This window comes from Megalopta genalis, unplaced genomic scaffold (genome assembly GCF_051020955.1).
Source record: "Megalopta genalis isolate 19385.01 unplaced genomic scaffold, iyMegGena1_principal scaffold0027, whole genome shotgun sequence".
NCBI classification, from domain to species: Eukaryota; Metazoa; Arthropoda; class Insecta; order Hymenoptera; family Halictidae; genus Megalopta; species Megalopta genalis.
Window position 1 is genome coordinate 54,149 of NW_027476097.1, and position 23,636 is coordinate 77,784.

Here is a 23,636-nt window from a genome sequence, read left to right on the forward strand (position 1 = left end):
AAACATTCTACGTACTATTGATTTGAAGCTTAATCATGTGTTTGGCATGGATTTGAAGCTAACTCGTTTGTTTCTCCTTCATTGGAAGCTATATCACCTGTATCGCATGTATCTGATGCTAAATCATTTGTGTCGCATGGATTTGAAGCTAAACCATCTACATGGCATTGATTTGAAGCAAAATCGTGTGTCCCGCATGGATTTGAAACTAACTCGTTTGTTTCGCATGCACTTGAAGCTATATCACCTACATCCCAAGTGTTTGAAGCTAAATCATTTGTTTCGCATGGATTTGAAGCTAAACCTTATACAGCGCATTGATTTGAAGCTAAATCATGTGTTTCGCTTGAATTTGAAGCTAACTCGTTTGTTTAGTCTGCATTTGAAGCTATATCACTCATATCCCAAGTGTTTGATGCTAAATCAATTGTTTCGAATGGATTTGAAGCTAATCCTTCTCTATCGCATTGATTTGAAGCTAAAACATGTGTTTCGCACGGATTATGAAGCTAAATCGTTTGTTTCGTCTGCATTTGAAGCTATATCACTTATATCCCATGTGTTTGATGCTAAATCATTTGTTTCGCATGGATTTGAAGCTAAACCTTCTACATCGCATTGATTTGAAGCTAAATCAAGTGTTTCACTTGGATATGAATCTAACTCGTTTGTTTAGTCTGCATTTGAAACTAATCACTTATATCGCAAGAATCTGAAACTAAATCATTTGTGTCGCCTGGATTTGAAGCTAAACTTTCTCCATCGCATTGATTTGCAGCTGAATCATGTGTTTTGCATGGACTTGAAGCTAACTCGTTTGTTTCGCATGCAGGTGATGCTATATCACCTATATCCCAATTGTTTGATGCTCAATCATTTGTGTCGCATGGATTTGAAGCTAAACCTTCTACATCGCATTGATTTGTTGCTAAATCATGTGCTTCGCCTGGATTTGAAGCTAAACCTTCTACATCGCATTGATTTGCAGCTAAATCATGTGTTTCGCATAGATTTGAAGCTAAGTCTTATACTTCGCATCGATTTGAAGCTAAATGATGTGTATCGCATGCATTTTGAAGCTAACTCGTTTGGTTCGTCTGCATTTGAAGCTATATCACTTATATCGCAAGTATTTGAAGCTAAATAATTTGTATCCCATGGATTTGAAGCTAAACCTTCTCCATCGCATTGATTTGCAGCTGGATCATGTGTTTCGCATGGACTTGATGCTAACTCGATTGTTTCGCATGCAGCTGAAGCTATATCACTTATATCCCAAGTGTTTGAAGCTAAATCATTTGTTTCGCATGGATTTGAAGCTAAACATTCCACATCGCATTGATCTGAAGCTAAATCATGTGTTCCACTTGGATTTGAAGCTAACATGTTTGTCTTGCATTTGATACTATATCACTTATATCGCAAGTATCTGAAGCTACATCATGTGTTTCGATTGGATAAGAAGCTAACTCGTTTGTTTAGTCTGCATTTGAAGGTACATCACTTATATCGCAAGAATCTGAAGCTAAATCATTTGTGTCGCATGGATTTGAAGCTAAACCTTCTACATAGCATTGATTTGAAGCTCAATCATGTGTTTTGCATGGATTTGATGCTAACTCGATTGTTTCGAATGCATTTGAAGCTATATCACATATATCTCAAATGTTTGATGCTAAATCATTTGTTTCGCATGGATTTGAAGCTAAACCTTCTCAATCGCATTGATTTCCAGCTAAATCATGTGTATCACATGGATTTTGAAGCTAACTCGTTTGTTTCTCCTGCATTTGAAGCTATATCACTTATATCGCAAGTATCTGAAGCTAAATCATTTGTGTCGCATGGATTTGAAGCTAAACTTTCTACATCGCATTGATTTAAAGCTACCTCGTTTGTTTCGCCTTCACTTGAAGATATTTTATTTATATCGCAAGTATTTGAAGATATCCAATTTATTTCTCATGGATTTGAAGCTAAGCCTTCTACTTCGCATTGATTTGAAGCAAAATCATGTGTTTTGCATGGATTTGATGCTAACTCGGTCGTTTCGCCTGCATTTGATGCTATATCACTTATGTCGCAAGTATCTGAACCTAAATCATATGTTTCGCATGGATTTGAAACTAAACATTCTACATAGCAATGATTTGCAGCTAAATCATGTGTTTCGCATGGATTTGAAGCTAAGCCTTCTAGTTCGCATGGATTTAAAACTAAATGATGTGTATCGCATGGATTTTGAAGCTAACTCGTTTGATTCGTCTGCATTTGAAGCTATATCACTTATATCTCAAGTGTTTGATGCTAAATCATTTGTTTCGCATGGATTTGTAGCTATACCTTCTACATCGCATTGATTTGAAGCTAAATCATGTGTTTCGCTTGGATTTGAAGCTAAACCTTCTACATCGTATTGATTTGAAGCTAAATCATTTATTTCGCATGGATTTGAAGCTAAGCCTTCTATTTCGCATGGATTTAAAGCTAAATGATGTGTATCGCATGGATTTTGAAGCTAACTCGTTTGATTCGTCTGCATTTGAAGCTATATCACTTATATCCCAAGTGTTTGATGCTAAATCATTTGTTTCGCATGGATTTGACGCTAAACCATCTACATCGCATTGATTTGAAGTTAAATCATGTGTTTCGCTTGGATTTGAAGCTAAACTTTCTACATCGCATTGATTTGAATCTAAATCATGTGATTTGCATGGATTTGATGCTAACTCGTCTGTTTCCCCTGCATTTGAAGCTACATCAGTTATATCGCAAGTATGTGATGCTAAATCATTTGTTTCGTATGGATTTGAAGCTAAACCTTCTACATCGCATTGATTTGCAGCTAAATCATGTGTTTCGCATGGATTTGAAGCTAACGTTCGTTTCGCCTGCATTTGATGCTATATATCTTATATCACAAGTGTTTGCAGCTAAATCATTTGTTTCGCTTGGATTTGGAGCTAATCCTTTTACATCGCATTGATTTGCAGCTAAATCATGTGTTTTGCATGGATTGGATGCTAACTCGTTTGTTTCCACTGTATTTGAAACTATATCAGTTATATCGCAAGTATCTGATGCTAAATCATTTGTTTCGCATGTATTTGAAGCTAAACCTTCTACATCGCATTGATTTGAAGCTAAATCATGTGTTTTGCATGGATTTTATGCTAACTGGTTTGTTTCCCCTGCATTTGAAACTATATCAGTTATATCGCAAGTATCTGATGCTAAATCATTTGTTTCGCATGGATTTGAAGCTAAACCTTCTACATCGCATTGATTTGCAGCTAAATCATGTGTTTCGCATGGATTTGAAGCTAACTCGTTCGTTTCTCCTGCATTTGAAGCTATATCACTTATATCGCAAGTATCTGAAGCTAAATCATTTGTGTCGCATTGATTTGAAGCTAAACCTTCAACATCGCATTGATTTCCAGCTAAATCATGTGTATCACATGGATTTTGAAGCTAACTCGTTTGTTTCTCCTGCATTTGAAGCTATATCACTTATATCGCAAGTATCTGAAGCTAAATCATTTGTGTCGCATGGATTTGAAACTAAACATTCTACATAGCAATGATTTGCAGCTAAATCATGTGTTTCGCATGGATTTGAAGCTAAGCCTTCTATTTCGCATGGATTTAAAACTAAATGATGTGTATCGCATGGATTTTGAAGCTAACTCGTTTGATTCGTCTGCATTTGAAGCTATATCACTTATATCTCAAGTGTTTGATGCTAAATCATTTGTTTCGCATGGATTTGTAGCTATACCTTCTACATCGCATTGATTTGAAGCTAAATCATGTGTTTCGCTTGGATTTGAAGCTAAACCTTCTACATCGAATTGATTTGAAGCTAAATCATGTGTTTTGCATGGATTTGATGCTAACTCGTTTGTTTCCCCTGCATTTGAAGCTATATCAGTTATATCGCAAGTATCTGATGCAAGTAATTTGTGTCGCACGGATTTGTAGCTAAACCCTCCACATCGCATGGATCTGAAGCTAAACCTTCTACATCGCATTGATTTGAAGCTAAATAATATGTTTCGTATGGAGTTGAAGCTACAACGTTTGTTTCGTCTGCATTTGAGGCTATATCACTTATATCGCAAGTGTCTGAAGCTGATTCATGTGTTTTGCTTGGATTTGAAGCTAACTCGTTTGTTTCTCCTGCATTTGAAGCTATATCACTTATTTCGCAAGTATCTGATGCAAGCAATTTCTTTCGCATGGATTTGAAGCTAAACCTTCTACATCGCATTGATTTGAAGCTAAATCATGTGTTTTGCATGGATTTTATAATAACTCGTTTGTTTCCCCTGCATTTGAAACTATATCAGTTATATCGCAAGTATCTGATGCTAAATGATTTGTTTAGCATGGATTTGAAGCTAAACCTTCTACATCGCATTGATTTGCAGCTAAATCATGTGTTTCTCCTGCATTTGAAGCTATATCACTTATATTGCAAGTATCTGAAGCTAAATCATTCGTGCCGCATGGATTTGAAGCTAAAAGTTCAACATCGCATTGATTTCAATCTAAATCATGTGTATCGTATGGATTTTGAAGCTAACTCATTTGTTTCTCCTGCATTTTAGGCTATATCACTTATATGGCAATTATCTGAAGCTAAATCATTTGTGTCGCATGGATCTGAAGCTAAACCATCTACATCGCATTGATTTGAAGCTAAATAATATGTTTCGTATGGAGTTGAAGCTACAACGTTTGTTTCGTCTGCATTTGAAGCTATATCACTAATTTCGAAAGTATCTGATGCAAGTAATTTGTGTCGAACGGATTTGAAGCTAAACCCTCCACATCGCATTGGTTTGAATCTAAACCTTCCACAACGCATTGGTTTGAAGCTAAACCTTCTACATCGCATTGATTTGAAGCTAAATAATATGTTTTGTATGGAGTTGAAGCTACAACGTTTGTTTCGTCTGCATTTGGAGCTATATCACTTATATCCCAAGAGTTTGAAGGTAAATCATTTGTTTCGCATGGATTTGAAGCTAAACCTTCTACATCGCATTGATTTGCAGCTAAATCATGTGTTTCGCATGGATTTGAAGATAAACCGTCTACGTCGCATTGATTTGAAACTAAATCATGTTTTTTGCATGGATTTGTTGCTAACTCGTTTTTTTCTCCTTGCATTTGAAGCTATATCACTTATATCGCAAGTATCTGAACCTAAATCATTTGTTTCGCATGGATTTGTAGCTAAACCGTCTACATCGCATTGATTTGAAGCTATCTCATGTGATTCGCTTGGATTTGAAGCTAAACCTTCTACATCGCATTGATTTGAAGCTAAATCATGTGTTTTGCATGGATTTGATGCTAACTCGTTTGTTTCCCTTCATTTGAAGCTATATCAGTTATATCGCAAGTATGTGATGATAAATCATTTGTTTCCCATGGATTTGAAGCTAAACCTTCTACATCGCATTGATTTGAAGCTAAATCATGTGTTTTGCATGGATTTCATGCTAACTCGGTGTTTCCCCTGCATTTGAAGCTATATCAGTTATAACGCAAGTATCTGATGCTAAATGATTTGTTTAGCATGGATTTGAAGCTAAACCTTCTACATCGCCTTGATTTGCAGCTAAATCGTGTGTTTCGCATGGATTTGAAGCTAACGTTCGTTTCGCCTGCATTTGATGCTATATCACTTATATCACAAGTGTTTGAAGCAAAATCATTTGTTTCGCATGGATTTGAAGCTAAACCTTCTACATCGCATTGATTTGAAGCTAAATCATGTGTTTCGCTTGGATTTGAAGCTATACCTTCTACATCGCTTTGATTTGAAGCTAAATCATGTGTTCTGCATGGATTTGATGCTAACTCGTCTGTTTCCCCTGCATTTGAAGCTACATCAGTTATATCGCAAGTATCTGATGCTAAATCATTTGTTTCGTATGGATTTGAAGCTAAACCTTCTACATCGCATTGATTTGCAGCTAAATCATGTGTTTCGCATGGATTTGAAGCTAACGTTCGTTTCGCCTGCATTTGATGCTATATCACTTACATCACAAGTGTTTGAAGCTAAATCATTTGTTTCGCTTTGATTTGGAGCTAATCCTTTTACATCGCATTGATTTGCAGATAAGTCATGTGTTTTGCATGGATTGGATGCTAACTCGTTTGTTTCCACTGCATTTGAAACTATATCAGTTATATCGCAAGTATCTGATGCTAAATCATTTGTTTCGCATGGATTTGAAGCTAAACCTTCTACATCGCATTGATTTGAAGCTAAATCATGTGTTTTGCATGGATTTTATGCTAACTCGTTTGTTTCCCCTGCATTTGAAGCTATATCAGTTATATCGCAAGTATCTGATGCTAAATCATTTGTTTCGCATGGATTTGAAGCTAAACCTTCTACATCGCATTGATTTGCAGCTAAACCATGTGTTTCGCATGGATTTGAAGCTAACTCGTTCGTTTCGCCTGCATTTGATGCTATATCACTTATATCGCAAGTGTTTAAAGCTGAATCATTTGTTTCGCATTGATTTGTAGCTCTAACCTTCAACATCGCATTGATTTCCAGCTAAATCATGTGTATCACATGGATTTTGAAGCTAACTCGTTTGTTTCTCCTGCATTTGAAGCTATATCACTTATATCGCAAGTATCTGAAGCTAAATCATTTGTGTCGCATGGATTTGAAGCTAAACCTTCTACATCGCATTGATTTGAAGCTAAATCATTTTTTTTCATGGATTTGATGCTAACTCGTTTGTTTCCACTGCATTTGAAACTATATCAGTTATATCGCAAGTATCTGATGCTAAATCATTTGTTTCGCATGGATTTGAAGCTAAACCTTCTACATCGCATTGATTTGAAGCTAAATCATGTGTTTTGCATGGATTTTATGCTAACTCGTTTGTTTCCCCTGCATTTGAAGCCATTTCAGTTATATCGCTAGTATCTGATGCTAAATCATTTGTTTAGCATGGATTTGAAGATAAACCTTCTACATCGCATTGATTTGCAGCTAAATCATGTGTTTCGCATGGATTTGAAGCTAACTCGTTCGTTTCGCCTGCATTTGATGCTATATCACTTATATCGCAAGTATCTGAACCTAAATCATATGTTTCGCATGGATTTGAAACTAAACATTCTACATAGCATTGATTTGCAGCTAAATCATGTGTGTCGCATGGATTTGAAGCTAAACCTTCAACATCGCATTGGTTTGAAGCTAAACCTTCCACATCGCATTGGTTTGAAGCTAACTCGTTTGATTCGTCTGCATTTGAAGCTATATCACTTATATCTCAAGTGTTTGATGCTAAATCATTTGTTTCGCATGGATTTTTAGCTATACCTTCTACATCGCATTGATTTGAAGCTAAATCATGTGTTTCGCTTGGATTTGAAGCTAAACCTTCTACATCGAATTGATTTGAAGCTAAATCATGTGTTTTGCATGGATTTGATGTTAACTCGTTTGTTTCTCCTGCATTTGAAGCTATATCAGTTATATCGCAAGTGTCTGATGCTAAATCATGTGTTTCGCATGGATTTGAAGCTAAACCTTCTACATCGCATTGATTTGAAGCTAAATCATGTTTTTTGCACGGATTTGATGCTAACTCGTTTGTTTCCCCTGCATTTGAAGCTATATCAGTTATATCGCAAGTATCTGATGCTAAATCATGTGTTTCGCTTGGATTTGAAGCTACACCATCAACATCGCATTGATTTGAAGCTAAATCATGTCTTTTGCATGTATTTGATGCTAACTCGTTTGATTCGTCTGTATTTGAAGCAATATCAGTTTTATCTCAAGTATCTGACACTAAATCATGTGTTTCGGATGGATTTGGAGCTAACTCGTTTGTTTCGCAAGCAGTTGCAGCTAAATCGTGTATATCAAAAGTATTAGAATCTGAACCATTTATATCGCATGGATTTGAAGCTAAACCTTCTACATCGCATTGATTTGAAGCTAAATCATGTGTTTTGCATGGATTTTATGCTAACTCGTTTGTTTCCCCTGCATTTGAAGCCATTTCAGTTATATCGCTAGTATCTGATGCTAAATCATTTGTTTAGCATGGATTTGAAGCTAAACCTTCTACATCGCATTGATTTGCAGCTAAATCATGTGTTTCGCATGGATTTGAAGCTAAGCCTTCTACTTCGAATTGATTTGGAGCTAAATCATGTGTTTCGCTTGGGTTTGGTGCTAACTCGTTTGTTCCGCATGCATTTGAAGCTATATCACTTATATCGCATGTATCTGAACCTAAATCATTTGTGCCGCATGGATTTGAAGCTAAAACTTCAACATCGCATTGATTTCAATCTAAATCATGTGTTTTGCATGGATTTGATGCTAACTCGTTTGTTCCCCTGCATTTGAAGCTATATGAGTTATATCGCAAGTATCTGATGCTAAATCATGTGTTTCGCTCGGATTTGAAGCTAAACCTTCTACATCGCATTGATTTGAAGCTAAATCACGTGTTTTGCATGAATTTGATGCTAACTCGTTTGTTTCCCCTGCATTTGAAGCTATATCAGTTATATCGCAAGTATCAGATGCTAAAACATTTGTTTCGTATGGATTTGAAGGTAAGCTTTCTACTTCGCATGGATTTAAAGCTAAATGATGTGTACCGCATGGATTTTGAAACTAACTCGTTCGATTCGTCTGCATTTGAAGCAATATCAGTTATATCTCAAGTATCTGATGCTAAATCATTTGTTTCGCATGGATTTGAAGCTAAACCTTCTACATCACATTGAGTTGCAACTAAGTCATGTTTTTCGCATAGATTTGAATCTAACTCGGTCGTTTGGCCTGCATTTGATGCTATATCACTTATATCGCAAGTATCTGAAGCTAAATCATTCGTTTCGCATGGATTTGAAGCTAAACCTTCTACATCGTATCGATTTGAAGCTAAATGATATGTATCGCGTGGATTTTGAAGCTACCCCGTTTGATTCGTCTGCATTTGCAGCTATATCACTTATATCGCAAGTATCTGAAGCTAAATCATTTGTGCCGCATGGATTTGAAGCTAAAACTTCAACATCGCATTGATTTCAATCTGAATCATGTGTATCGTATGGATTTTGAAACTAACTCGTTTGTTTCGCAAGCAGTTGCAGCTAAATCGTGTATATCACAGGTATTGGAAGCTGAACCATTTATATCGCATGATTTTGAAGCTAAGCATTCTACTTCGAATTGATTTGAAGCTAAATCATGTGTTTCGCTTGGATTTGGAGCTAACTCGTTTGTTCCGCATGCAGTTGAAGCTAAATCATGAATATCACAAGTATTTGAATATAAACAATTTGTTTGGCATTGATTTGAAGCTAAGCCTTCTACATCGCATTCATTTGCAGCTAAATCATGTGTATCGTATGGATTTTGAAGCTAACTCGTTTGTTTCTCCTGCATTTGAAGCTATATCACATATATCGCAATTATCTGAAGCTAAATCATTTGTGTCGCATGGATTTGAAGCTAAACCTTCTACATCGCATTGATTTATAGCTACCTCGTTTGTTTCGCCTTCACTTGAAGATATTTTATTTAGATCGCAAGTATTTTAAGATATCGCATTTATTTCTCATGGATTTGAAGCTAAGCCTTCTACTTCGCATTGATTTGAAGCAAAATCATGTGTTTTGCATGGATTTGATGCTAACTCGTTCGTTTCGCCTGCATTTGAAGCTATATCAGTTATATAGCAAGTATCTGATGCTAAATCATGTGTTTCGCTTGGATTTGAAGCTACACCTTCAACATCGCATTGATTTGAAGCTAAATCATGTGTTATGCATGGACTTGATGCTAACTCGTTTGATTCGTCTGCATTTGAAGCTATATCACTTATATCCCAAGTGTTTGATGCTAAATCATTTGTTTCGCATGGATTTGACGCTAAACAATCCACATCGCATTGATTTGAAGTTAAATCATGTGTTTCGCTTGGATTTGAAGCCAAACCTTCTACATCGCATTGATTTGAAGCTAAATAATATGTTTCGTATGGAGTTGAAGCTACAACATTTGTTTCGTCTACATTTGAAGCTATATCACTTATGTCGCCAGTATCTGAAGCTGAATCATTTGTTTCGCATTGATTTGAAGCTAAACCTTCAACATCGAATTGATTTCCAGCTTAATCATGTGTATCGCATGGATTTTGAAGCTAACTCGTTTGTTTCTCCTGCATTTGAAGCTATTTCACTTATATCGCAAGTATCTGAAGCTAAATCATTTGTGTCGCATTGGTTTGAAGCTAAACCTTCTACATCGTATTGATTTGAAGCTAACACATTTGTTTCGCATGGATTAGAAGCTAAACATTCTACATCGTATGGATTTGAAGCTAAACCTTCTGCATCGTATGGATTTGAAGCTAAACCTTCTACATCGCATTGATTTGAAGCTAAATCATGTGTCTCGCTTGGATTTGAAGCTAAACCTTCTACATCGCTTTTATTTGAAGGTAAATCATGTGTTTCGAATGGATTTGAAGCTAACTCGTTCGTTTCGCATGCATTTGATGCTATATCACTTATATCGCAAGTGTTTGAAGCTAAATCATTTGTTTCGCATGGATTTGAAGCTAAACCTTCTACATCGTATCGATTTGAAGCTAAATGATATGTATCGCATGGATTTTGAAACTATCCCGTTTGATTCGTCTGCATTTGTAGCTATATCACTTATATCACAAGTGTTTGAAGCTGAATCATTTGTTTCGCATGGATTTGAAGCTAAATCATGTGTTTCGCTTGGATTTGAAGCTATACCTTCTACATCGCTTTGATTTCAAGCTAAATCATGTGTTCTGCATGGATTTGATGCTAACTCGTTTGTTTCCCCTGCATTTGAAGCTATATCAGTTATATCGCAAGTATCTGATGCTAAATCATTTGTTTCGCATGGATTTGAAGCTAAACCTTCTACATCGCATTGATTTAAGGTAAATCATGTGTTTTGCATGGATTTCTTGCTAATTCGTTTGTTTCCCCTGCATTTGAAGCTATATCAGTTATATCGCAAGTATTTGGAGCTAAATCATTTTTTTCGTATGGATTTGAAGCTAAACCTTCTACATCGCATTGATTTGCAGCTAAATCATGTGATTCGCTTGGATTTGAAGCTATACCTTCTACATCGCTTTGATTTCAAGCTAAATCATGTGTTCTGCATGGATTTGATGCTAACTCGTTTGTTTCCCCTGCATTTGAAGCTATATCAGTTATATCGCAAGTATCTGATGCTAAATCATTTGTTTCGCATGGATTTGAAGCTAAACCTTCTACATCGCATTGATTTAAGGTAAATCATGTGTTTTGCATGGATTTCTTGCTAATTCGTTTGTTTCCCCTGCATTTGAAGCTATATCAGTTATATCGCAAGTATTTGGAGCTAAATCATTTTTTTCGTATGGATTTGAAGCTAAACCTTCTACATCGCATTGATTTGCAGCTAAATCATGTGATTCGCTTGGATTTGAAGCTATACCTTCTACATCGCTTTGATTTCAAGCTAAATCATGTGTTCTGCATGGATTTGATGCTAACTCGTTAGTTTCCCCTGCATTTGATGCTATATCAGTTATATCGCAAGTATCTGATGCTAAATCATTTGTGCCGCATGGATTTGAAGCTAAAACTTCAACATCGCATTGATTTCAATCTAAATCATGTGTATCATATGGATTTTGAAGTTAACTCGTTTGTTTCACCTGCATTTGAATCTATATCACTTACATCGCAATTATCTGAAGCTAAATCATTTGTGTCGCATGGATTTGAAGCTAAACCTTCTACATCGCATTGATTTAAAGCTAAATCATGTGATCTGCATGGATTTGATGCTAACTCGTTTGTTTCCCCTGCATTTGAAGCTATTTCAGTTATATCGCAAGTATCTGATGCTAAATCATATATTTCGCATGGATTTGAAGCTAAACCTTCTACATCGCATGGATTTGAAGCTAAATCATGTGTTTTGCATGGATTTGATGCTAACTCGTTTGTTTCCCCTGCATTTGATGCTATATCAGTTATATCGCAAGTATCTGATGATAAATCATTTGTTCCGCATGGATTTGAAGCTAAACCTTCTACATCGCATTGATTTGCAGCTAAATGATATGTATCGCATGGATTTTGAAGCTACCCCGTTTGATTCGTCTGCATTTGAAGCTATATCACCTATCACAAGTGTTTGAAGCTAAATCATTTGTTTGGCATTGATTTGAAGCTAAGCCTTCTACATCACATTTATTTGCAGCTAAATCATGTGTTTCGCATGGATTTTGTAGCTAACTTGTTTGTTTCTACTGCATTTGAAGGTATATCACTTATATCGCAAATATATGAAGCTAAATCATGTGTTTCGCTTGGATTTGAAGCTAAACCTTCTACATCGCATTGATTTGAAGCTAAATCACGTGTTTTGCATGGATTTGATGCTAACTCGTTTGTTTCCCCTGCATTTGAAGCTATATCACTTATATCGCCAGTATCTGATGCTAAATCATTTGTTTCGTATGGATTTGAAGCTAAGCCTTCTACTTCGCATGGATTTAAAGCTAAATGATGTGTACCGCTTGGATTTTGAAACTAACTCGTTTGATTCGTCTGCATTTGACGCAATATCAGTTATATCGCAAGTATCTGATGATAAATCATTTGTTTCGCATGGATTTGAAGCTAAACCTTCAACATCGCATTGATTTGAAGCTAAATCATGTGTTTCGCTGGGATTTGAAGGTAAACCATCTACATCGAATTGATTTCAAGCTAAATCATGTGTTTTGCATGGATTTGATGCTAAATCATTTGTTTCGCATGGATTTGTGGCTAAACCTTCTACATCGCATTGATTTGAAGCTAAATCACGTGTTTCGCTGGAATATGAATGTAAACCATCTACATCGAATTGATTTGAAGCTAAATCATGTTTTTTGCATGGATTTGATGCTAACTCGTTTGTTTCCCCTGCATTTGAAGCTATATCAGTTATATCGCAAGTATCTGATGATAAATCATGTGTTTCGCTTGGATTTGAAGCTAAACCTTCTACATCGCATTGATTTGAAGCTAAATCATGTGTTTTGCATGGATTTGATGCTAACTCGTTTGTTTCCCCTGCATTTGAAGCTATATCAGTTATATCGCAAGTATCTGATGCTAAATCATGTGTTTCGCTTGGATTTGAAGCTAAACCTTCTACATCGCGTTGATTTGAAGCTAAATCATGTGTTTCGCATGGATTTGAATCTAACTCGTTCGTTTCGCCTGCACTTGAGGCTATGTCACTTATATCGCAAGTGTTTGTAGCTAAATCATTTGTTTCGCTTGGATTTGAAGCTAAACCTTCTACTTCGTATCGATGTGAAGCTAAACGATATGTATCGCATGGATTTTGAAGCTATCCCGTTTGATTCGTCTGCATTTGCAGCTATATCACTTATATCACAAGTGTTTGAATATAAACCATTTGTTTGGCATTGATTTGAAGCTAAGCCTTCTACATCGCATTTATTTGCAGCTAAATCATGTGTTTCACATGGATTTTGTAGCTAACTCGTTTGTTTCTCCAGCATTTGAATCTATATCAAATGTGTCAATTATCTGAAGCTAAATCATTTGTGTCGCATGGATCTGAAGCTAAACCTTCTACATCGCATTGATTTGAAGCTGAATCATGTGTATTGCTTGGATTTGTAGCTAACTCGTTTGTTTCTCCTGCATTTGAAGCTATATCACTTATTTCGCAAGTATCTGATGCAAGTAATTTGTGTCGCACGGATTTGAAGCTAAACCTTCCACGTCGCATTTGTTTGAAGCTAAACCTTCCACATCGCATTGGTTTGACGCTAAACTTTCTACATCGCATTGATTTGGAGCTAAATAATATGTTTCGTATGGAGTTGAAGCTACAACGTTCGTTTCGTCTCACATTTGAAGCTATATCACTTATATCGCAAGTATCTGAAGCTAAATCATTTGTGTCGCATGGATTTGAAGCTAAACCTTCTACATCGCTTTGATTTGAAGCTAAATCATGTTTTTTGCATGGATTTGTTGCTAACTCGTTTGTTTCTCCTTGCATTTGAAGCTATATCACTTTTATCGCAAGTATCTGAATCTAAATCATTTGTTTCGCATGGATTTGAAGCTAAGCCTTCTACTTCGCATGGATTTAAACCTAAATCATGTGTATCGCATGGATTTTGAAGCTAACTCGTTTGATTCGTCTGCATTTGCAGCTATATCACTTATATCACAAGTGTTTGAAGCTAAATCATTTGTTTCGCATGGATTTGAAGCTAAACCTTCTACATCGCATTGATTTGAAGCTAAATCATGTGTTTCGCTTGGATTTGAAGCTATACCTTCTACATCGCTTTGATTTCAAGCTAAATCATGTGTTCCGTATGGATTTGATGCTAACTCGTTTGTTTCCCCTGCATTTGAAGCTATATCAGTTATATCGCAAGTATCTGATGCTAAATCATTTGCTTCGCATGGATTTGAAGCTAAGCCTACTACTTCGCATTGATTTGAAGCTAAATCATGTGTTTTGCATGGATTTGATGCTAACTCGTTTGTTTCCCCTGCATTTGAAGCAATATCATTTATATCTCAAGTATCTGATGCTAAATCATTTGCTTCGCATGGATTTGAAGCTAAACCTTCTACGTGGCATTGATTTGAAGCTTAATCATGTGTTTTGCATGGATTTGGAGCTAACTCGTTTGTTCCGCATGCAGTTGAAGCTAAATCATGAATATCACAAGTATTTGAATATAAACCATTTGTTTGGCATTGATTTGAAGCTAAGCCTTCTACATCGCATTTATTTGCAGCAAAATCATGTGTATCGTATGGATTTTGAAGCTAACTCGTTTGTTTCTCCTGCATTTGAAGCTATATCACATATATCGCAATTATCTGAAGCTAAATCATTTGTGTCGCATGGATCTGAAGCTAAACCTTCTACATCGTTTGAAGCTTAATCATGTGTTTTGCATGGATTTGGAGCTAACTCGTTTGTTCGCATGCAGTTGAAGCTAAATCATGAATATCACAAGTATTTGAATATAAACCATTTGTTTGCATGATTTGAAGCTAAGCCTTCTACATCGCATTTATTTGCAGCAAAATCATGTGTATCGTATGGATTTTGAAGCTAACTCGTTTGTTTCTCCTGCATTTGAAGCTATATCACATATATCGCAATTATCTGAAGCTAAATCATTTGTGTCGCATGGATCTGAAGCTAAACCTTCTACATCGCATTGATTTGAAGCTGAATCTTGTGTTTTGCTTGGATTTGAAGCTAACTCGTTTGTTTCTCCTGCATTTGAAGCTATATCACTTATTTCGCAAGTATCTAATGCAAGTAATTTTTGTCGCACGGATTTTGAAGCTAAACCCTCCACATCGCATTGGTTTGAATCTAAACGTTCCACATCGCATTGGTTTGAAGCTAAACCTTCTACATCGCATTGATTTGAAGCTAAATAATATGTTTCGTATGGAGTTGAAGCTACAACGTTTGTTTCGTCTGCATTTGAAGCTATATCACTTATATCGCCAGTATCTGAAGCTGAATCATTTGTTTCGCATGGATTTGAAACTAAACCTTCTACATCGTATTGATTTGAAGCTAAATCATTTGTTTCGCATGGATTAGAAGCTAAACATTCTACATCGCATGGATTTGAAGCTAAACTTATACATCGTATTGATTTGAAGCTAAGTCGTTTGTTTCGTCTGCATTCTAAGGTGTGTCACTTATATCGCAAGTATCTGACCTAATCATATGTTTCGTATGGATTTGAAACTACACCTTCTACATAGCATTGATTTGCAGCTAAATCATGTGTTTCGCATGGATTTGAAGCTAAGCCTTCTATTTCGCATGGATTTAGAGCTAAATGATGTGTATCGCATGGATTTTGAAGCTAACTCGTTTGATTCGTCTGCATTTGAAGCTATACCATTTATATCGCAAGTATCTGATGCTAAATCATTTGTTTCGCATGGATTTGAAGCTAAACCTTCTACATCGCATTGATTTGCAGCTAAATGATATGTATCGCATGGATTTTGAAGCTACCCCGTTTGATTCGTCTGCATTTGCAGCTATATCACATATATCACAAGTGTTTGAAGCTAAATCATTTGTTTGGCATTGATTTGAAGCTAAGCTTCTACATCCCATTTATTTGCAGCTAAATCATGTGTTTCGCATGGATTTTGTAGCTAACTCGTTTGTTTCTCCTGCATTTGAAGCTTTATCACTTATATCACAAGTATCTGAAGCTAAATCATTTGTGTCGCATGGATTTGAAGCTAAACCTTCTACATCGCATTGATTTAAAGCTACCTCGTTTGTATCGCCTTCACTTGAAGGTATTTTATTTATATCGCAAGTATTTGAAGATATCCCATTTATTTCTCATGGATTTGAAGCTAAGCCTTCTACTTCGCATTAATTTGAAGCGAAATCATGCGTTTTGCATGGATTTGATGCTAACTCGTTCATTTCGCCTGCATTTGATGCTATAACACTTATATCGCAAGTATCTGAAGCTAAATTATTTGTTTCGCATGGATTTGAAGCTAAACCTTCTACATCGTATTGATTTGAAGCTAACTCATTTGTTTCGCATGGATTAGAAGCTAAACATTCTACATCGCATGGATTTGAAGCTAAACCTTATACATCGTATTGATTTGAGAGCTAAGTCGTTTGTTTCGTCGGAATTCGAAGGTATGTCACTTATATCGCAAGTATCTGAACCTAAATCATACGTTTCGCATGGATTTGAAACTAAACCTTCTACATAGCATTGATTTGCAGCTAAATCATGTGTTCCGTATGGATTTGATGCTAACTCGTTTGTTTCCCCTGCATTTGAAGCTATATCAGTTATATCGCAAGTATCTGATGCTAATCATTTGTTTCGCATGGATTTGAAGTTAAACCTTCTACATCGCATTGATTTCAAGCTAAATCATGTGTTTTGCATGGATTTGATGCTAACTCGTTTGTTCCCCTGCATTTGAAGCTATATGAGTTATATCGCAAGTATCTGATGCTAAATCATGTGTTTCGCTCGGATTTGAAGCTAAACCTTCTACATCGCATTGATTTGAAGCTAAATCACGTGTTTTGCATGAATTTGTGATGCTAACTCGTTTGTTTCCCCTGCATTTGAAGCTATATCAGTTATATCGCAAGTATCTGATGCTAAAACATTTGTTTCGTATGGATTTGAAGGTAAGCCTCCTACTTCGCATGGATTTAAAGCTAAATGATGTGTACCGCATGGGATTTTGAAACTAACTCGTTCGATTCGTCTGCATTTGAAGCAATATCAGTTATATCTCAAGTATCTGATGCTAAATCATTTGTTTCGCATGGATTTGAAGCTAAACCTTCTACATCACATTGAGTTGCAACTAAGTCATGTTTTTCGCATAGATTTGAATCTAACTCGGTCGTTTGGCCTGCATTTGATGCTATATCACTGATATCGCAAGTATCTGAAGCTAAATCATTCGTTTCGCATGGATTTGAAGCTAAACCTTCTACATCGTATCGATTTGAAGCTAAATGATATGTATCGCGTGGATTTTGAAGCTACCCCGTTTGATTCGTCTGCATTTGCAGCTATATCACTTATATCGCAAGTATCTGAAGCTAAATCATTTGTGCCGCATGGATTTGAAGCTAAAACTTCACATCGCATTGATTTCAATCTGAATCATGTGTATCGTATGGATTTTGAAACTAACTCGTTTGTTTCGCAAGCAGTTGCAGCTAAATCGTGTATATCACAGGTATTGGAAGCTGAACCATTTATATCGCATGATTTTGAAGCTAAGCATTCTACTTCGAATTGATTTGAAGCTAAATCATGTGTTTCGCTTGGATTTGGAGCTAACTCGTTTGTTCGCATGCAGTTGAAGCTAAATCACGAATATCACAAGTATTTGAATATAAACCATTTGTTTGGCATTGATTTGAAGCTAAGCCTTCTACATCGCATTCATTTGCAGCTAAATCATGTGTATCGTATGGATTTTGAAGCTAACTCGTTTGTTTCTCCTGCATTTGAAGCTATATCACATATATCGCAATTATCTGAAGCTAAATCATTGTGTCGCATGGATTTGAAGCTAAACCTTCTACATCGCATTGATTATAGCTACCTCGTTTGTTTCGCCTTCACTGAAGATATTTTATTTAGATCGCAAGTATTTTAAGATATCGCATTTATTTCTCATGGATTTGAAGCTAAGCCTTCTACTTCGCATTGATTTGAAGCAAAATCATGTGTTTTGCATGGATTTGATGCTAACTCGTTCGTTTCGCCTGCATTTGAAGCTATATCAGTTATATAGCAAGTATCTGATGCTAAATCATGTGTTTCGCTTGGATTTGAAGCTACACCTTCAACATCGCATTGATTTGAAGCTAAATCATGTGTTATGCATGACTTGATGCTAACTCGTTTGATTCGTCTGCATTTGGAGCTATATCACTTATATCCCAAGTGTTTGATGCTAAATCATTTGTTTCGCATGGATTTGACGCTAAACAATCCCATCGCATTGATTTGAAGTTAAATCATGTGTTTCGCTTGGATTTGAAGCCAAACCTTCTACATCGCATTGATTTGAAGCTAAATAATATGTTTCGTATGGAGTTGAAGCTACAACATTTGTTTCGTCTACATTTGAAGCTATATCACTTATGTCGCCAGTATCTGAAGCTGAATCATTTGTTTCGCATTGATTTGAAGCTAAACCTTCAACATCGAATTGATTTCCAGCTTAATAATGTGTATCGCATGGATTTGAAGCTAACTCGTTTGTTTCTCCTGCATTTGAAGCTATTTCACTTATATCGCAAGTATCTGAAGCTAAATCATTTGTGTCGCATTGGTTTGAAGCTAAACCTTCTACATCGTATTGATTTGAAGCTAACACATTTGTTTCGCATGGATTAGAAGCTAAACATTCTACATCGTATGGATTTGACAGCTAAACCTTCTGCATCGTATGGATTTGAAGCTAAACCTTCTACATCGCATTGATTTGAAGCTAAATCATGTGTCTCGCTTGGATTTGAAGCTAAACCTTTCTACATCGCTTTTATTTGAAGGTAAATCATGTGTTTCGAATGGATTTGAAGCTAACTCGTACGTTTCGCATGCATTTGATGCTATATCACTTATATCGCAAGTGTTTGAAGCTAAATCATTTGTTTCGCATGGATATGAAGCTAAACCTTCTACATCGTATCGATTTGAAGCTAAATGATATGTATCGCATGGATTTGAAACTATCCCGTTTGATTCGTCTGCATTTGTAGCTATATCACTTATATCACAAGTGTTTGAAGCTGAATCATTTGTTTCGTATGATTTGAAGCTAAATCATGTGTTTCGCTTGGATTTGAAGCTATACCTTCTACATCGCTTTGATTTCAAGCTAAATCATGTGTTCTGCATGGATTGATGCTAACTCGTTTGTTTCCCCTGCATTTGAAGCTATATCAGTTATATCGCAAGTATCTGATGCTAAATCATTTGTTTCGCATGGATTTGAAGCTAAACCTTCTACATCGCATGATTTAAGGTAAATCATGTGTTTTGCATGGATTTCTTGCTAATTCGTTTGTTTCCCCTGCATTTGAAGCTATATCAGTTATATCGCAAGTATCTGGAGCTAAATCATTTTTTTCGTATGGATTTGAAGCTAAACCTTCTACATCGCATTGATTTGCAGCTAAATCATGTGATTCGCTTGGATTTGAAGCTATACCTTCTACATCGCTTTGTTTCAAGCTAAATCATGTGTTCTGCATGGATTTGATGCTAACTCGTTAGTTTCCCCTGCATTTGATGCTATATCAGTTATATCGCAAGTATCTGATGCTAAATCATTTGTGCCGCATGGATTTGAAGCTAAAACTTCAACATCGCATTGATTTCAATCTAAATCATGGTGTATCATATGATTTTGAAGTTAACTCGTTTGTTTCTCCTGCATTTGAATCTATATCACTTATATCGCAATTATCTGAAGCTAAATCATTTGTGTCGCATGGATTTGAAGCTAAACCTTCTACATCGCATTGATTTAAAGCTAAATCATGTGATCTGCATGGATTTGATGCTAACTCGTTTGTTTCCCCTGCATTTGAAGCTATTCAGTTATATCGCAAGTATCTGATGCTAAATCATATATTTCGCATGGATTTGAAGCTAAACCTCTACATCGCATGGATTTGAAGCTAAATCATGTGTTTTGCATGGATTTGATGCTAACTCGTTTGTTTCCCCTGCATTTGATGCTATATCAGTTATATCGCAAGTATCTGATGATAAATCATTTGTTCCGCATGGATTTGAAGCTAAACCTTCTACATCGCATTGATTTGCAGCTAAATGATATGTATCGCATGGATTTTGAAGCTACCCCGTTTGATTCGTCTGCATTTGAAGCTATATCACCTATCACAAGTGTTTGAAGCTAAATCATTTGTTTGGCATTGATTTGAAGCTAAGCCTTCTACATCACATTTATTTGCAGCTAAATCATGTGTTTCGCATGGATTTTGTAGCTAACTTGTTTGTTTCTACTGCATTTGAAGGTACATCACTTATATCGCAAATATATGAAGCTAAATCATGTGTTTCGCTTGGATTTGAAGCTAAACCTTCTACATCGCATTGATTTGAAGCTAAATCACGTGTCTTGCATGGATTTGATGCTAACTCGTTTGTTTCCCTGCATTTGAAGCTATATCACTTATATCGCCAGTATCTGATGCTAAATCATTTGTTTCGTTTGGATTTGAAGCTAAGCCTTCTACTTCGCATGGATTTAAAGCTAATGATGTGTACCGCTTGGATTTTGAAACTAACTCGTTTGATTCGTCTGCATTTGACGCAATATCAGTTATATCGCAAGTATCTGATGATAAATCATTTGTTTCGCAATGGATTGAAGCTAAACCTTCTACATCGCATTGATTTGAAGCTAAATCATGTGTTTCGCTGGGATTGAAGGTAAACCATCTACATCGAATTGAATTGAAGCTAAATCATGTGTTTTGCATGGATTTGATGCTAAATCATTTGTTTCGCATGGATTTGTGGCTAAACCTTCTACATCGCATTGATTTGAAGCTAAATCACGTGTTTCGCTGTGAATATGAATGTAAACCAATCTACATCGAATTGATTTGAAGCTAAATCATGTTTTTTGCATGGATTTGATGCTAACTCGTTTGTTTCCCCTGCATTTGAAGCTATATCAGTTATATCGCAAGTATCTGATGATAAATCATGTGTTTCGCTTGGATTTGAAGCTAAACCTTCTACATCGCATTGATTTGAAGCTAATCATGTGTTTTTGCATGGATTTTGATGCTAACTCGTTTGTCTCCCCTGCATTTGAAGCTATATCAGTTATATCGCAAGTATCTGATGCTAAATCATGTGTTTCGCTTGGATTTGAAGCTAAACCTTCTACATCGCGTTGATTTGAAGCTAAATCATGTGTTTCGCATGGATTTGAATCTAACTCGTTCGTTTCGCCTGCACTTGATGCTATGTCACTTATATCGCAAGTGTTTGAAGCTAAATCATTTGTTTCGCTTGGATTTGAAGCTAAACCTTCTACATCGTATCGATGTGAAGCTAAACGATATGTATCGCATGGATTTTGAAGCTATCCCGTTTGATTCGTCTGCATTTGCAGCTATATCACTTATATCACAAGTGTTTGAATATAAACCATTTGTTTGGCATTGATTTGAAGCTAAGCCTTCTACATCGCATTTATTTGCAGCTAAATCATGTGTTTCACATGGATTTTGTAGCTAACTCGTTTGTTTCTCCAGCATTTGAATCTATATCAAATGTGTCAATTATCTGAAGCTAAATCATTTGTGTCGCATGGATCTGAAGCTAAACCTTCTACATCGCATTGATTTGAAGCTGAATCATGTGTATTGCTTGGATTTGTAACTAACTCGTTTGTTTCTCCTGCATTTGAAGCTATATCACTTATTTCGCAAGTATCTGATGCAAGTAATTTGTGTCGCACGGATTTGAAGCTAAACCTTCCACGTCGCATTTGTTTGAAGCTAAACCTTCCACATCGCATTGGTTTGAAGCTAAACTTTCTACATCGCATTGATTTGGAGCTAAATAATATGTTTCGTATGGAGTTGAAGCTACAACGTTCGTTTCGTCTCACATTTGAAGCTATATCACTTATATCGCAAGTATCTGAAGCTAAATCATTTGTGCCGCATGGATTTGAAGCTAAACAATCCACATCGCATTGATTTGAAGTTAAATCATGTGTTTTCGCTTGGATTTGAAGCCAAACCTTCTACATCGCATTGATTTGAAGCTAAATAATATGTTTCGTATGGAGTTGAAGCTACAACATTTGTTTCGTCTACATTTGAAGCTATATCACTTATGTCGCCAGTATCTGAAGCTGAATCATTTGTTTCGCATTGATTTGAAGCTAAACCTTCAACATCGAATTGATTTCCAGCTTAATCATGTGTATCGCATGGATTTTGAAGCTAACTCGTTTGTTTCTCCTGCATTTGAAGCTATTTCACTTATATCGCAAGTATCTGAAGCTAAATCATTTGTGTCGCATTGGTTTGAAGCTAAACCTTCTACATCGTATTGATTTGAAGCTAACACATTTGTTTCGCATGGATTAGAAGCTAAACATTCTACATCGTATGGATTTGAAGCTAAACCTTCTGCATCGTATGGATTTGAAGCTAAACCTTCTACATCGCATTGATTTGAAGCTAAATCATGTGTCTCGCTTGGATTTGAAGCTAAACCTTCTACATCGCTTTTATTTGAAGGTAAATCATGTGTTTCGAATGGATTTGAAGCTAACTCGTACGTTTCGCATGCATTTGATGCTATATCACTTATATCGCAAGTGTTTGAAGCTAAATCATTTGTTTCGCATGGATATGAAGCTAAACCTTCTACATCGTATCGATTTGAAGCTAAATGATATGTATCGCATGGATTTTGAAACTATCCCGTTTGATTCGTCTGCATTTGTAGCTATATCACTTATATCACAAGTGTTTGAAGCTGAATCATTTGTTTCGTATGGATTTGAAGCTAAATCATGTGTTTCGCTTGGATTTGAAGCTATACCTTCTACATCGCTTTGATTTCAAGCTAAATCATGTGTTCTGCATGGATTTGGAGCTAACTCGTTTGTTCCGCATGCAGTTGAAGCTAAATCATGAATATCACAAGTATTTGAATATAAACCATTTGTTTGGCATTGATTTGAAGCTAAGCCTTCTACATCGCATTCATTTGCAGCTAAATCATGTGTATCGTATGGATTTTGAAGCTAACTCGTTTGTTTCTCCTGCATTTGAAGCTATATCACATATATCGCAATTATCTGAAGCTAAATCATTTGTGTCGCATGGATTTGAAGCTAAACCTTCTACATCGCATTGATTTATAGCTACCTCGTTTGTTTCGCCTTCACTTGAAGATATT